This window comes from Oryctolagus cuniculus, chromosome 11 (assembly GCF_964237555.1).
Source record: "Oryctolagus cuniculus chromosome 11, mOryCun1.1, whole genome shotgun sequence".
In the NCBI taxonomy this organism is placed as follows: Eukaryota; Metazoa; Chordata; class Mammalia; order Lagomorpha; family Leporidae; genus Oryctolagus; species Oryctolagus cuniculus.
In genome coordinates, this window is record NC_091442.1 from 64,506,881 (window position 1) to 64,524,848 (window position 17,968).

Genomic DNA, 17,968 nt, shown 5'->3' on the forward strand with positions numbered 1-17,968 from the left:
TTACAAAATCTTAATTTCCTTCAGTAATAAAGCGCCCGTGCCCGGATCTAAGAAAACCTATGACTAGATGAGGCTTAGGAACTCATCAGCACGATCCTCCGTGAAAACAGAGGTGTGGAAACCAACAAGCCTCGTTGAAACGCCACCCTCTGAGACAGGCCTGAGAATTAACTAATCAGAAGTGGGCAAAAAGTAGGGATTTCAGAGGGCGACCTGACACATCCCCGGAGCCTCCCTCGACTATGACCCCCCCCCCCAACTCCTTATTAAGAGTCCAAAACGGTCCCCAGCCAGGGGACTGACCTAGGCGAGGGACGGAATTAAATCCCACTTCAGTCCTCGACCCGGTCGTTCGCTGCATAGAACTGGGGCAGCTGAGAGAAAGAGTGGGGGGCACGCTTCACTTCCCTCGCTGCGCCCCGACCCCGGTCGCCCGACCGGCACCTTGCCTCACCTCTCACCCTCCCCTCCCCGGGGCCCAGAGGAAGCGGAGGCTCCGGGGCGGCGCGAGTGCCCCGTGCCCGCGGCAACCCGAGGCGCGGCGCGCTCCTACCTGCAGCCCGGCTTCCCGGAGGCGGCAACACCTAGCGATGTTCCTGCAGCGTCCGCGGACCGGCGCCAGCCTCACCGCGCTTGCATCGCTTCCGAGATGCCAATCCGCCGTCAGCATCCAGGGGCATAGGGAACCCGGGTCCAGCGGTGTGCGCTCGCGGAGGGCGTGTGAGTGTGGCCCCGGGCGTGCGTGTGTGTGTGTGTGTGCGCGCGCGCGCGAGGGTGCGTTTCCTCCTCCGATGGCACAGAGGGTTCAGCAATCTCTTGACATCCAAACTAGAATCCCCCTTACGCGATTGGAAGGTGGAGTGCGTGAAGCTGGGCTCCACTCCCTCCCTCTTTATTCCGCCGTGTCCAAGTAATCAGAAGCTGTGTTCGCCGAGGACAAACCAAAGTCCCGCAGCCCCGGGCAGCGCGGCAGGCGCCCGCGGTCCTGGCCTGATGCTCGCAGCCCGCTCAGCTCCCTGACTGCGAGGCTTCACGCGGTCTCGCAGCAATTACCGCTCCCGTTCCATCGCGGGTGGGTTTGCTCCTCGCGCCGAGGACTCTGCGGCTCGCACGCACACGCACACTCACTCACACCTGCTCCGGTCTCTGTCTCCCGCCCGCCCCTCGCGCTCTCTGGGGAAAGGCAATTGGTTGGTGTGGTTCACCTTCGGGAAAGCAGTCGCCGCCACCTGCTTTTTGTTTCCGCACGAGTCCCGGGGCGCAGACGCGGAGAAGTGGCCGGGGAGGCTCCGGATGCAGCCACTGTCCCAGTGCCCCTGTCACTGCAGCTCGCAGCTGGGTCCCCGCGGGTGCCCTCCCGGAGACTTTGCGCGGTCCGCTGGAGTCCACTTAGCAGCAGCTCCCGGCCAGTCTCAGCCAGTCGCTGGAGCCTCCGAGCACTGCCGGCAGAGCCCCACGCAGCTCGCCCGTGACCCCTCTGGGCATGGTGGGCGGGGAGGGAGGGAAACCCGCCGCTGCCCCGCTGCCACCAGCACCGCAGAGAAGGTGCGAGTTCCAACCTCCAACAGAAGCGAGCAGGTGTCGCTGGTGTGGCTCCGCTAAAGGCGGGGAGGGGAGGAAGGCGGGAGCGGGGGAGGGGGCCGCTGAAACCAATCCCGATCACCGGAGGAAACCGAAGTAAACGGCCCAGCGACCACAACGTGCTCCCCGCGTCCCGCCGCAGGCGCTGTTCCGTCCAGCGACACCCGTAGTCAACCTTTTAGAAAGTCACCATAAAGGGCAGAGCCCCTGTTCTAGCCCAGACCCCCTATTCCACCAGTCCTGCTATCCCGGGAGTACGGAGTGGCCAGCCCCTCTGGCACGGCGCAGAGAGCGCGGGGAGAGAATGAGAACTGGTCCTGACACTCCTGGGTGAGTTGGGATGGCTGAACCGGGCGGCGGCGCCTCCCTGCGACTCCCTCCCAGCACTCAGTTCTGTGAGCAGAGGCAGCTGCGGCTGCGAGCCGGCAGCTGGTCCTGCAAAAACCGAGAAAGTAAAAGATGAGGCGGCAGCGACCGCTGGAAAAGCTGGACTGTGTCTCCCTCTAGTGCGAGACGCAGGCTACAAAGCCTTGATGGATAAGGACCGGGCTCTGAATTTCTAACACACACACACACACACACACACACACGAAAGAAAACAGTATCTGGTTTCAGAATTCTGCATTTTTTACAAATTCCAACCACTAATGGCTTTAGAGAGGAGATTTGCACTGCCGCAGTCTCTCAACTCCAGGAACTTCGTGATATTTATGGAAATGGAATAACACGACCCTGGAAGGTCACGTCCTTAGAGATTCTGTGAGATTGGGTGTTGGTTTTACCAGAGTGCATATGAGTGCAAATGAGCGGTGCTCTTAGGCTCACTCTGACCATGTCTGGAGAGGAGCAAACCTTAACCTAATGATGAGAAGATTATGCACTAATGACTTAAATAGGATGGATTTAGAAAAAGAAAAAGTCTGAGACACAATAAAATGCTGACCCAGGGACTCTTACAAGTCTCTTAGAACTATGGTTAACTCAAAGATCTTGTTCCGAAGCCAATATTCACACCTTATTCAACTAAACTAATAATTATCAGTATGGCTAAATTCCTGCCAGCTCTCATGTGCGTTTATAGCTCTGATTCACAGAAACCATTTACAAGCTAAGCACCTCATGCTCTCTCCGCCAGCTGTAAAAGGAATACTAGTTGCCATAATTACCATAAAATATGGAATATCTGTTTCACATAGTGATTTTTATCTCAACATATTTAGTAATCCAACCATATTTTGTATCTAAAAGATGTCAACTGATTTAATTCTATTGAGGTGGTTGTTATAACAAAAGATAATTCCATGAGGTTTTGTTACGTCAGCCAAGTTCAAGCCCTGTCTTATCTATAACATGAATATTTAGAATTTGTGAATTCACTACTTGAATTGAGAATTTGCTTTCAAAATGTTTCTATATTCTTAAAAACTATAACATATATATTACAGTTTGATTAAACATCTTTCCATTCACTCTAAATTTTTGAAGCAGTTCTATCTTAACTTTATCTTAGTATAGGTTTAACAGGAAAAGAGTTTACTTTAAAAAATAATTGAGTGGCCGGCACTGTGGTATAGCGAGTAAAGCTGCCGCCTGCAGTGCCAGCATCCCATATGGGCAACGGGTTCTAGTTCCGGTTGCTCCTCTTCCAGTCCAGCTCTCTGCTGTGGCCCAGGAAGGCAGTGGAGGATGGCCCAAGTGCTTGGGCCCTGCACCTGCATAGGAGACCAGGAGGAAGCACCTGGCTCCTGGCTTCAGATCTGCGTAGCTCCAGCCGTAGCAGCCATTTTGGGGGGTGAACAAACGGAAGGAAGACCTTTCTCTCTGTCTCTCTCTCATTGTTTATCTGTCAAATAAATTTAAAAAATGAAAGAATCTTTCTAGCTTCTAATTAGCTCTTTGTGGTCAGAGGAAAATCTATAATTAATCATTTTGCTACAATGTTGCTAGAATGTGGAATATTTTTACCCTTATTTTCTTTTTTTTTAAGATTTATTTATTTATTTGACAGGCAGAGTTACAGAGAGAGGTAGAGACAGAGAGGTCTTCCATCAGCTGGTTCACTCCCCAGCTGTGCCGATCCGAAGCCAGGAGCCAGGAGCTTCTTCTGAGTCTCCCACACAGGGGTCCAAGGACTTGGGCCATCTTCCACTGCTATCCCAGGCCATAGCAGAGAGCTGGATCGGAAGTGGAGCAGCTGGGACTAGAACCGGCGCCCATATGGAATGCCGGCACTTCAGGCCAGGGCATTAACCCGCTGCGCCACAGCACCGGCTCCTACCCTTATTTTCTGAATTAAACCCACCATGGTTTTACCAACATACAAAAAAGTAAATAAAATAAATGTGTAAATTACAAAATATAACAATTTTTATACAAAGTTATATGATGCTGAAATTTAGTAATAGCCTTTGTGTTTCTTGTAACTACCCAAATAATTCCCAGTAATTTTTAGATTAAGGTATTTTGAATTCCAACATTTGCTAGGCTTTGAAACAAAATCTATTGTACTCCCTCAAAAAAAAAAAAAGTGGGAAATAAACACCCTAGTTTAATAGAACTCTGGAGTTGATACTTCTTATCCTCTGTTTATTTAAACTGCTTGCTTCCTACAATCCAATTATTAAAAAGCAATTCTTTAAATATTGAATTTAACTGAATTGTAACTCATCATAGCTCTCCTTGTCCTGAAGGCTTGCTAAAATGTCACTATGGTGTACTTCCAGCTTTTTTTTTTTTTTTTGCTTCAATTTATTAAATGATTTTATTGAAGTGTAATTAAATCCAATAATTGATATAGTTAAAGTGTACAATTTGTTGAGTTTTCCTATGTAATCATTTCTGTGAAGCCAGTCAAAATACCAAACATTTTCATTCCCAGAAAGTTTCCTCGTGCCCCTTTATAATCTGTACCTTCGGAATTCCACCAGCAGTCTCCAGCATCCAGTTTCTATCATCATAGGTGAGTCTGCATTTTCTGGAATTCACATAAATTGAATCATATAGTATATGCTCCTTTTTCATGCTTTCTTCCATCTAAATAATTATTTTGAGATTTATCCATGTCACAGTATGTATTAATAGTGGTTTTTTTTTTTCATTTCTGAATAGTTTTGCATACCACACATTGTTCAGCCATTCACCTCTTAATCAACATTTCTAGTTTGGGGATTTACAAACAAAGCTGCTATGAACATTTGTGAAGAAGGTTTAGGGTGAACATATGTTTTCATTTCTCTTGGGAAAATACCTAGTAATGGAATGTCTGGATCATAGGATAGGGTATGCTTTAAAACAAAAAGTGTTTTCTGAAGTACCTGTGCCATTTCACGTTCCTGTCAGCAGTGGTAGAGAGCGTCTGGGCCACTTTAAGCTTTCTGCTAGAGACTTTATAGGTTATCTCAGCTCTTTATCTCAAATGCTCACATCATCCCTTAAGGTAGATGATATAACTTCACTATACATTGAAAAAAATTGAAACAATTTCCCTGTCATTAAGTGGTGGGGCTAGGATTCAAATCAGATCTACCTGAGTCCACAGTCAGTGTGTGGTTTGTGTTTAGTTTGGTTTTTGATCTGGGTTGGGTTCCTACCCACCCTCCAGTCTCCTCAGGTTTGCCCCAACCCCAAAAGCTAAAGCATGCTATCTTCTAGATATGGGGGATCAAGAGCATTTGGACCTGAATCCAGAGAAGTCTTGAGTCAGAGATGTTTGGTCCCTGAATAACATCGAAAGAAGTTGTTCACAGGCAATGCAAAAGTTAGTAGCAGCTCCCTTCTGTGTCCTGACAGGTACAAGGGTATCAAAACAAGTGAACAAAGACACTTTGAGTCCTACTGCATAAATGTGGAGAGGTGCCACCTGCAAGCCATCCAGTCTCACTGTTCCCTCTTGTTTTATTTATTTGGTGCTGACATTTCTTCCTTTTGCAGTAATGCTTCTCTTTTGCAATAATAGCACTTACCTATAAATACTTTAACTTTTCTTCCTATACACACATGTGTACCTCACAGGTTTTGTGCATTTGTTTGAAAAGCAGAGAAGCAGACACAGAGCACCCATTGCTAATGGCCCACAACAACTGCAGCTGGGCCAGGGCTAGATCCAGGAGCCAGGAGTTCAGTCTGGGTCTCACACATGTATGGCAGGGACTCAATTACTTGAGCCTTCCACAGTGTGCATTAACAGGAAGCCAGAATCTACAGCAAAGTTGGGTCTCAAACCCAGGCACTCTGATATGACATATGGCTGTCTTTACTAGAATACATGCCTGTTCCAGTGATTTTTAAAAGCAACACTTGCAAAATGTTTTTGGGTAATCAAGTAAACTGAAGAAAGCACAGAATTCACTCCATATACCCCAAGGTGACACGCATCTGCTAAGAATTTTAGTATCCCCATCATCTACCATGCTACCTAACACACGAGCCAGGACTGCGGCTCACTAGGCTAATCCTCCACCTGCGGCGCCGGCACCCCGGGTTCTAGTCCCAGTCGGGGTGCCGGATTCTGTCCTGGTTGCTCCTCTTCCAGTCCAGCTCTCTGCTGTGGCCCGGGAGTGCAGTGGAGGATGGCCCAGGTCCTTGGGCCCTGCACCCACATAGGAGACCAGGAGAAGCACCTGGCTCCTGGCTTCGGATCAGTGCGGTGTGCTGGCCTCAGTGCGCCGGCTGTGGCAGCCGTTGGGGGGTGAACCAATGGAAAAAAGGAAGACCTTTCTCTCTCTCACTGTCCACTCTGCCTGTCAAAAAAAAAAAAGAGCCTGCATCCCACATCAGAATACCTGGGTTTGACTCCTTGGAGATAGCTTATCTCTCTCTCTTCCCCCCGCCCTTTACCTGTATCTATCTCTTAATTTCAAACAAATATATTAAAAATACTTTAAAAGAGCACATGTTCATTTAAATAATATTCCTGCGGATTAGCGCAGTCAGGCAGTTCTTCTGGACTTAGCCGAGCTTATTCGTGTGTGTGTGTGGTCAGCCAGCAGTGTACCACTTCACTTGTTATCTGACAACTGGCTGACTACAAGCTGGAATGCTGGGGGTAACTAGGCCACCTGTCTTTTATCATCCAACAGGCTAGCCTAGCTATTTAACATGCTGGCAGTCACAGGTTCCCAAGAACAACAAGGGAGCCTCCAGGCCCAAATACATTCCAAGTCTCTGCTTGTCTCTTATTTGCTACAGCCCCCTTGGCTAACAGCTCATAAGGGCCAAAAAAAAAAAAAAAAAAAAAGAAAAAGAAAAAATACTCTATCTCCTTCTGAGTTGAACTACAAAAACACATTAAGTACCTGGTAAAGGGAAAGAAAGAACTTGTTTTCACTTTTGCAACCTAGTACAATGGCCGTTCCAGAAGCTAGCTTTGTATACTGTAGCTTAAATCAGGTGTCTTGTGAGCTGACCTGTGGAAAGCAGAGCAAACCCATTAAAGATTAAAAGACACTTGTCTTGCACAAGAATCAGAAGTTTGTCTGGAAAATCAAGGATCTAGATTTGCTCTCATTATCAATTTAAACAAGGTAGTCTGTCCAATAGCTTTCACCAATACGATAGAACATGTCTCCATAAATCCTTGTCTCTCTAGAAAGCACAAAATTTTCAGGATTTAATATGTTTTTATATTAGTCATAAAATTAATCTGAAGGCTTTGATTTACAATTCAAATTTATCAGTTTCTAAAATTTGACCTGTTAAACTAGAAATCACTAGTAACTTTTATATGACAGTGGTTGTATCATCATTCATGGGTGAACCTGACATCATATACTGAAATTATTCATATACCTTATTTGTTTACTTCCTGATTTTTTAAACCATGTTTCGAAGCAGTGAATTCATGAAATGAATAAACTGTTATAATGGCTTCCTAAATGGACTCTACTGAAACCCTCGGCACCAGCAGGCCTACTTAGATCTAACTCATTTGTCAAGGCTCAGGGCAAGGGTTGTCCCCTTCTCTAGAAAAGTATCTCCAATTTCCCTAATCCACTGTGTTAATTGTTTGCCCCACACATTCCCAAACATTAATACTTCCCTCCATCTTAATACTTATCACATGGAGTTATAATTAATTCATTTTTCATAGACTGCACATTGCTGTGAAAGCTCTTGGAAGTATATAATTCTGTATGTTCTTATTTCACTTAAACTGCAGATATGAATAGATGACTAGTACATCTCAATTCTCAGTTCACAAGATTGGGGAACAATATATGGTTACATTTATTTAATATCCAGTAATAATGACTTCAAATTGCCATCCTTAGGATCACAAGACTTACCACATTAATCTATTACAAGACTTCTGCAGTCTTGAAGAATGCTGACATGGCCTATGAAATTAACCATCCTGTTGCCCCTCACATGCACACACACACACACACACACACATGACATAAGGAACTCAAATGCACCCCAGAAGGAATAAATTTGTCTTGCATGCCTCCCAAATCCCAAACATTTGTTTCTCTATCCTACATTCAGCTGCCCCCACCCACATTTTAGCAATGAGCCTCAGTTCAGGAGAGTAACTGAAATACACTTTGCTCCAGCAGCTAATCTACAGTGGCTCCCAGGTAGAGGGGAAGTTCTATTTCTCCACAATGTTGTAGTTGGTCAAGAGTCAAAGAAAGCAATCTGAGACCAGAAACCCCAGATCTTCGCGATCAACTCATTGAACAGATATTTTTCCAAAGTGTCCCCATGCTGCCAGGACAGCTAAGAAAGGAAGAGACCCAGGCCGGTGCCGCGGCTCACTAGGCTAATCCTCCGCCTTGCGGCGCCGGCACACCGGGTTCTATCCCGGTCGGGGCACCGGATTCTGTCCCGGTTGCCCCTCTTCCAGGCCAGCTCTCTGCTGTGGCCAGGGAGTGCAGTGGAGGATGGCCCAAGTGCTTGGGCCCCCCATGGGAGACCAGGATAAGTACCTGGCTCCTGCCATCAGATCAGCGCGGTGCGCCGGCCACAGCGCGCCAGCCGCGGCAGGGTGAACCAATGGCAAAGGAAGACCTTTCTCTCTGTCTCTCTCTCTCACTGTCCACTCTGCCTGTCAAAAAAAAAAAAAAAAAAAAGAAGAAGAAAGGAAGAGACCCAGCATCTGCTTCATACTGAACCCAGTACTATCTCTACCCTGTGTTGACTTAAATTCTGATGTTGAGCCCAGGTCGCTAGTATCTAGACATCCTTTTCCTTTTGTTTTGTTTTGTTTTGTTTTTTGACAGTGAGAGAGAGAGATATGGAGAGAAAGGTCTTCCTTTTGCCATTGGTTCACCCTCCAATGGCCGCCGCGGCCAGCGCATCGCGCTGATCCGATGGCAGGAGCCAGGTGCTTCCTCCTGGGCTCCCATGCGGGTGCAGGGCCCAAGCACTTGGGCCATCCTCCACTGCACTCCCAGGCCATAGCAGAGAGCTGGCCTGGAAGAGGGGCAACCGGGACAGAATCCGGTGCCCCGACCAGGACTAGAACCCGGTGTGCTGGTGCCACAGGCAGAGGATTAGCCTAGTGAGCCACAGTGCCGGCAACATCCTTTTCCTTTGTAAACACTGAACCTGCACAAAGGAATAAGATGAGCAATTTTAGTCTTAGTCCCTGGCTGAATGCTCATTTAGTTGTGACGACTAGAGCAAAAGAGAGCCCTTGTGAGAGTCGAACATTTGTTTCCTAGTAGTGAGGAGGCAGATATGAAATTAGAAGTTCTTGCTGCATGGCCAAACATTTCCAAAGGTGGGGAGCTGATCAAACTGACCAAGAACTACAGACAAAAAGAGGGATGAAGGCTTATGTTGTGGTGCAGCGGGCTAACCCACTGCTTACTATGAAGGAATCCCATATCAGAGTTGGTTCAAGTCCTGGCTGCTGATTCCAATCCGGCTCCCTGCTGATGTGCATGGGAAGGCAGCAGAAGATGGCCCAGGTGCTTGGGCCTCTGCCACACATGTGGAAGACCCAGATAGCATTCCAGGCTTCTAGCTTTGGCCTGGTCCACCCAAATGGGAACTGATCCAGCAGTTTTTGGCCTGGCCCACCCAATTGGGAAGAGAACCAACAGTTGAAAGATCTCTCTCTCTCTGTCTCTCTCTCTCTCTCTCTCTCTCCCCCCACCTCCTCTCTGTCACTCTGTTTTCAAATAAATAAATAAATATTTGAAAGAAGAGAGAGAGAGAGATCAGATAGTCAAGAAGCAATTATGATCACTTTATCAGCCAAGGACATATTGGTTCCATGATCAAGTGACCATCACAAAGGGTAGTGCCTGAGACATCAAGACAATCGGAGGAAAAAAAATCATTCCTTGATTGTATTAATGGCTGGTCCCATGTATTTATGGGCTGTATATTAGGTTCTGTGAATATTGGCCTTTCAGACACTTTAGTTTCTAGTAGAAGGCAGGAAAAACCAATTGCTAAAAAAACTGTTAACAGAAAAATAACAGAAAAACTGTTAATAACAAGGTAGTGGGACATCTCATGAATTATAGAACAGGGTAGGTAACAGATAAATAGCTATAGAATCATTGTGAATCACTGGCACAGGGCTAAGATTGGGCAGAAACTGACAAACTCCAAACAGATGAGACATCAGTGATTCATGCGGTGAATACAACTGTCTTAGCAATACATGTTTCAAGGCAGGAGCATCATGTTTGATGAAGCTGTCTAACTAAATCTCCCCCTTCTCCATCAGAAATAAAAATATCCATTTGTTTGAGGTAGGAAATCCAGGGTATTTAAGAACTTAGTCTCTAGAAATGCCTGTGGTATCAGTATTGCTATAAATGTAGTTTTCTCAAACTTTGTTTTATATATTTGTCAAGTGCCAGCGCCATGGGTAGTGGATAAAGCCACCGCTTGCAGTGCTGGCATCCCATATGGGTGCTGGTTCCAGTCCCAGCTACTCCACTTCAACCCAGCTTTCTGCTATGGCCTGGGAAAGCAATAGAAGATAACCCAAGTCCCTGGGCCCCTGCAGCCATGTAGGAGACCTGGAAGAAGCTCCTCCTGGCTCCTGACTTCAGATGGGCTCAGCTCCAGCCATTGCAGCCATTTGGGGAGTGAACCCGTAGTTGGAAGACCTCTCTCTCTCTCTCTCTCTCTCTCTCTCTGCCTCTCTCTGTAATTCTTTCAAATAAATAAATAAAACTCTAAAAGCAATGATTTGTTTGTTTATTTATTTATTTGAAATAATTACAGAGACTTAGACCATCTTCCACTGCCTTCAAAGGCCATAGCAGAGAGCTGGATCGAAAGTGGAGCAGCCAGGACTCGAACTGGTGCTCATATGGGATGCTGGTGCTTCAGGTGGTGGCTTTACCCGCTCTGCCACAGCACTGGCCCCTTGGTTCATCGATTTTTATAAGAGCTCCACAGAGTTGGTCGTTCTGTGGCCTCCACCTGGGGTGTGATGCCAGCCTCCTGTCAGCCCTGCCAGATCTAGAATATCTATCTCTTGACTCTGCTGAGCTCTAATTAATCTTAAACAATTAATATATCTTCTAATATTTATTCTTCCTGTATGGTTTATTAGGTTAACCAGATTCTTTGATATCTTTCTTTTTTGTCCTTTTTCTTCTCCCTGCTTTCCCAATGCAAGGTTGTGAAAGCACAGATTCTTTATCAGGAAATCAAAGAATTCCCTCAGCAGGTATAGACCGACCAAGATGGGAACAAATCTACTGCACCATCTTAACAGCACTAGATCCTCCCTGCCTTTAGTTCCAAGTACATTTCCCCTGTATTATTTTGTAGTTAAACAGCTATTAATAATATATAATTTTGTTCATCCACAGAAGGGGTCTAGGAATGTGGAGAAGAGGAGCAAGATCCACTAAACCAATTGACAGCACACTGAAGACTGTTTTTAATTGAAGCTAAGTGGAAGGCCGAGTTCATACATTTCAAAAATGGGAATGAAAAATACAAAAGCAAATAAATACCTCTTTCTTCTTATATGTTCTATAAAATAGATATGTCCCAATTTAAGACTTATAAACAGAGGGCTGGCATTGTGGTGTAGCATGTTAAGCCAACACCAGCAACTTGAGCATCCCACCTGAGTACCAGCTCAAGTCCCAGCTTCTCCACTTCCCATCCAACTCCCTGCTAATGGGCTGGGAACACAGCAGAAGATGTCCCAAGTACTTGGGCCCCCGGGAGACATGGATGGAGTTCCAGGTCCTGGGTTCGGCTTGGCCCAGTCAACGCTTTTGTAGCCATTTGGGAAGCAAACCAGTAGTTGGAAAACTCCCTCTCTCACTCTCTCTCTCCCTCCCTCTCTCTCTCTCTCTCTCACACACACACAATCTCTAACTCTACCTTTGAAATAAAAATAATGGCATAAACTGAGGCTTAGAGATTAACTTTAAGTAATTCAGTTAAAAAGTGAGGACAACTAGAATTACATTTAGTTTTGTTTAACTCCAAAGCATGAATAAGAACTTGTATCTCCTAGTTTCCTGGCCAGTGTTCTTTTCATTCTACATATTGTTGTGATTTAATTATCTCCAGAGAGCTGAAGCTCAGACCCAGAAATACCTCCATTCAAATTTTTGCTGTACAAAATTTCTTCCAATTTTTAACATAGGATGATTTCTGTCATCCAACAGGATCAGAATATCACATGCAAACATTTAAGACTTCCCTGTGAAAGCTTGACCACCCAGTGTCAAAACATAGCAACTACAGACTGTAACTAACATTTCAGCAGGCAAGCATGCTAGTCCATGCTGCCTGTTTTACAGCAGCAAAAATAAATCATGACAGAGTCTTTAAATGGTCAAAGTTGCACATATCAAAGATACTCTCACAACAGAAAGAAGTACATGAAAATGAGAAGGCAAGGTTTTTAATGAAAAATTTAGTAGCATAAATGAATAGGATATATCCACCTCAAAATACTAGAAAAAATAAATGAGTAGAAAAACGGAATAAAGGAAATAAGATAAATTTTATGATTGTGTAGGAAGCAGCCAAAAACAAGAGGAGTTATGTTCTGTCTTTTTCACACATTTTCAAACATAGAAGTTAATTAGACTGCGTAATGAACCACAAAAGAAATTAGTGGGATTGCCAATATCAGTGGTATTCAGAGAAATATCTTGCTAGACAACTGATGGGAAACCTATAGAAATCAAGTTATACCAAGGTGTAATGACAAACACAAGTGAACAACATGCAGCGAGAGAACTTTTAGGACCAATGATAGAACACTGTCATCTAAGTGGATTCACTGCACACTTGATTGTACATGGACAGCATCTGCCCTTCATTAAGCACAGTCTAATGAAACAAAAATTATGACACCATCACAAAATGAAGTTATTAACTTACTAATCCCATTACATGAATGACAAAGAAGAATAAATTTTGAGTGGTGCAGTAGTCTGCTTTACGTTATTATAATGCAAGGCCTGAGGCTAGCTAACTTATAAAGAAAAGAGGTTTGTTTAAACTTCTGAAAGTGGGAGAGCATGGTGCCAGCCCCTGTTCAGCTCTGATGTTCCCACATCAAAAAGGCAGGAGAGCATGTGGCACATCGCCAGTCAGAAAGGCAGAGCAAGGGGAGGGGCCAATCAGGCCCTTTTTATGACAACCTACTCCCACATGAACCAACTTGGGCCCCACAAGAACTACTTATTCCCTTCAATGGCAGCAAGTCCCAGTGACCCCTAATTTCCAATAAAGTTCTCATCTCCATCTGAGACTAGTCCATTAATATTTCATCTCCTGCATCCTCATCCAGAATCATCCACACTACTCCACTTAGAGCATCCTAAACTTTTTCTAATCTGTTTCTCCAGACTCTTCCAGCTTCTGCCCAGTACTCAATTCCAAAGCTGTCTCCATGTTTTCAAGTATTGTTATAGGAATGACCCCACTCCTGCTACCAGTTTTCTGTATCAGTTCATCTTCCAGTATTGTAATAAAATACCTGAGATGAAATAACTTATTTTCTTAAAAGAAGTTTATTTAGCTCACATTTCTGGAGGTGCACAAGCATGGTGATGGCCTCTGTTCACCTCTGGTGAGGGCCCAAAGGCAGACACCATCACAGAGAGGGGAGCACATATGGCAAGGAGAGATCAGTGCCAGACAGAAAGCCAGTGTAAAGAAAGGGGACCACCTTCCTCTTTGTGTAACAGCTCACTCGCAAGAACCAACTGGAGTCCCATGAGAACTACTCACTGCCTTCTAAGGATGATATCTCCAGTGACCTACCACTAAGTTCCACCTTTTGAAGTTTCTACCACCTCTTCAAACCACTACACTGGGGACCAACAGTCCAACACATGAACCTTTGGAGAACAAAATATATGTAAAAAAAAACATGGCAAATAAGATAGAGAGTATGTGTTTATTTTAATTTAGAAAGAGGGAGACTCACCCTATAACTTTGAGTTTTAGGAAAGGATTTCTAATGCTAATGTATCTTCTTTCACAATCACTCTGAATTTGATCAGGACCCTCTGGGTCAACCTCTGTTAGATCCTGTCATAGGTGTCTGCCCCAGCACAGTGCACAGATGCACAAATTGTAGATTAGAGTAGCAGCTCTCAACATTTTTATCAGCTTGCATACTTGGGATACAAAACATGCTTGCCAGGGTTATCAAAATTCCTGACTCCTTCTCTGCAAGACCTTTCTCTGAAGAAAATATAGCTAATGCAAGTAAGAGAAAGGACAATTATAGGGATAACTTTCCTAGTTTAAGTTTCAAAGTACTTCTCAAAACTCAGTACTTTACTAGCAGTAACTTTATTGTCAATGACCCAATTCACAAAAAAATGTAAACTTGTATAAAGCTGGTGTTTAGGCAATCAATATTATTAAACATTGTAATTTAATTATCCTTTTGATTTAAGACATACAGAAAATCAGGGAAAGGTGGGTAGAAACAAAATGTGTTTATATTTACCATTTAATAGAATTGGAAAGGAGGTTTCTAAAAGTAATCAGTTTTTCTTTATTTCAAAAGTTTATCTTCAAACTATCCCAGACCCAAAATCTCCCTGTCATTTTAATAACCTTTAGCTACAAGTGGCCAGTGCTGTGGCGTAGCAGGTAAAGCCACCACCTGCAGTGCCAGCATCCTATATGGGCGCCGGTTCGAATCCCAGCTGCTCCACTTCCAATCCAGGTCTCTGCTATGGCCTGGGAAAGCAGTACAAGATGGCCCAAGTCCTTGGGCCCCTGTACCTGCATGGGAGATGCGGAAGAAGCTCCTGGCTCCTGGCTTTGGATTGGCGTAGCTCTGGCGATTTCGGCCAACTGAGTGGATGGAAGACTTTCTCTCTCTCTCTCTCTCTCTCTCTCTCTCTCTGCCTCTCTCCCTCTGCATAACTCTGCCATTCAAAAAAATAAATAAATCTTTAAAAAAAAAACTTTAGCTATGGAAATCCAATGATCTCTCAAAGAGGTCACCTGTACAGAAATACTTCATCAAGTCATTCATCTCACAATAGTCTACTCCTTCAGGTTTTGTCCTCCGTGGGTTTTGAATAGCTAATTTCTATCTCTTTATTATCATGTTTTATGTTCTCCATGGATGCTCTCCGGGAATAATTCCTCTTTATGAACATTAGATGCTTTGCAAGTTTTTACAGTTGAGCCTACCCAACTTCTCTGACATCGCTGGAGGAAAAGTTTCTCTCCACCTCCTTTGTCTGCTAAGTAACTATTCTCAGATACCATCCTTCTTTTCTTGGTAGATAGAGTTGTTTTAAGCCTACTAGGATAGTTGGTATTGTCATAATCTCTACCCCCAAAGAAAAACTAATAAAAATGAAACATTTGTAGATTCTGGTTATTAATCCTTTATCTGTTGCATAGCTTGCAAATATTTTTTCCCATTCTGTCGGTTGCCTCTTAACTTTCCTGGCTGTTTCTTTTGCAGTACAGAAACTTCTCAATTTGATGCAATCCCAAATGTTAATTTTGGATTTGACTGCCTGTGCTTCTGGGGTCTTTTCCAAGAAGTCTTTGCCGGTGCCAATATCTTGCAGGTTTTCTCCAATGTTCTCTAATAAGTTCATGGTGTCGGGTCGTAGATTTATGTCTTTAATCCATGTTGAGTGGATTTTTGTGTAAGGTGTAAGGTAGGGATCTTGCTTCATGCTTTTGCACGTGGAAATCCAGTTTTCCCAGCACCATTTATTGAATAGACTGTCCTTGCTCCAGGAATTGGTTTTAGATCCTTGATCAAATATAAGTTGGGTATAGATGTTTGAGTTGATTTCTGGTGTTTCTATTCTGTTCCATTGATCTATCCATCTGTTTCTGTACCAGTACCATGCTGTTTTGATTACAACTGACCTGTAGTATATCCTGAAAAAAATGAAATGACCTAAATGAAAGATCTCTGTGAGTGAGGTCCCAGTGGAAAGAACAGGTCATCAAAGAAGGAAGTACCTTTCTCTGAAGGGAGGAGAGAACTTCCACTTTGACTAGGACCTTGTCTAAATATGATCAGAGTTGATGAACTCAAAAGGTCTCCATAGCCTTGGCAACTCATGACAAGAGCCTAGGGTGATTACTGACGCCATAAAGAAGGTCAATTGTTTAAGTTAACAACAGGAGTCACTGTGCACTTACTCCTCATGTAGGATCTCTGTCCTTAATGTGCTGTACATTGTGATTTAATGCTATAACTAGTACTCAAACAGTATTTTTCACTTTGTGTTTCTGTGTGGGTGCAAATTGTTGAAAACTTTACTTAATATATGCTAAATTGATCTTCTGTATATAAAGATGATTGAAAATGAACCTTTTTTTCTTTTGTTTTTATTTATTTTTTATTTAGTAAATATAAATTTTTGAAGTATAGTTAATGGATTACAATGGCTTCGCCCCCCCCATAATTTCCCTCCCACTTACACCCCTCCCATCTCCCGCTCCCTCTCCCCTTCCATGCACATCAAGATTCAGAAAATTGGATTATATTATATTATTATTATATTACATATAATATATAATATTATTATATTATATTATATTTCATTCAGAAAATGAATCTTGACGTGAATGGAAGGGAAGAGGGAGCAGGAGAGGGGAGGGTTGCGGGTGGGAGGGAAGTTATGGGGGGGGAGCCATTGTAATCCATAAGCTGTACTTTAGAAATTTATATTCATTAAATAAAAGATTAAAAAAATGAAACATTTGAAAATGGTTTCTTCTTTATTCATTTGGCATTCTAAATTATCAGATATACTCTGATTCTCAAGAAAAAAATAAATTACAGCTGTGCTGATAGAACACACTTCTTCACTATTATAGTATTTTAAGAACGAAAAGTACTTCTAACCTCATGAGTCCAAGAGATATAAATTTCAAGGCAAAAATTACTCACAGAAGGTTAAAACATTTAATATCAAAGATGTCTGAAAATAATCCCAAATTAATGCTTTTGAAGTCTTTGTCTCATATTCTAATTTCAAAAAAAGGCAACTGTGAAATTATATAAACAGAGATCACAGAGCCAAAAATAATGTATTTTGATTGTTTTGGTGGAAATAATTATATTAAAGATTATGATATAACTATACTAGTGGAACTTATCCCAGTAACCTAGAAAGTTCTGAGGCTACAAATCATAGCCCATCTCTGAAATAGTTCATATCCAAGAGCCACTGGAAAACTGACTTTTTTTCTGGATTTACTCGTACACCACCCCATCCATTGATCCCTTCTTATCTAGATAGGGGGCACCGTCAGAAAAGTCATAGGAACAAGGAATAGAAGAGTGTTAAGACCATGCTTTAGAATTCAGAGTAAAAGTTCCTAGTTGTACTTTGTTTATGGACAAGCTGTCCAGTTTTCAGGATGATTGCTTAACAGTTTAAGTAAGTTCGATTTGATTAATAATTATTAAAAGTACAAGTAGCTATTAACAATCATTAAAAGTACAGTTGTGTGATACTTTGCTTTATAGATACATATAGTTTTCTTTTATAATTTATAATCCAAGCTAAAGAATACTTATGAGCCACTGAAATTGATTAAACTCAATTATTCTTCCTTAACCCAAGAATGCCTACTTATGAATAGGATGTCTTTCAAGATTTTATATGTTGATTGGAACTCAGAATGTCACTATCCTATGGAAACAATGACTAAAATGGAGATTGGGTTTTTAGACCTTTGTACAAAAAACTACTAAACCTGGAGATGAGAAAATTCCTGGTTTATACTACTACTGGTATGTATACATCATTTGGACTCCCAACCTTTGGGAACCACTGAGAATCTGATGGTATCACACATTTCTAAAAGGTCACAAAGTGTTTCAAGGAGTCTAGCGGTCCCCTGAACCACCCAGGCACCCCAAGTTAAGAAGGGTTGATTTAGGCCATTATTTGTATAGGAAGTTAACTGCCATAAAGCAAGCAAGCAA

The 17,968-nt window shown here is 43.2% G+C and overlaps 1 protein-coding gene across 1 annotated transcript in view; it reads right to left on the reverse strand.

Moving 5' to 3' along the window:
* The window catches only part of TAFA2 (TAFA chemokine like family member 2), a 526,573-nt gene extending 518,137 nt beyond the window's left edge, over positions 1-8,436 (reverse strand). The window contains exon 1 of the mRNA XM_008256723.4: positions 554-8,436. The gene's annotated coding sequence lies outside the window, so the exon portion shown is untranslated. The remainder of the gene's footprint in view (positions 1-553) is intronic.
* Positions 8,437-17,968: the final 9,532 nt, after the last annotated feature.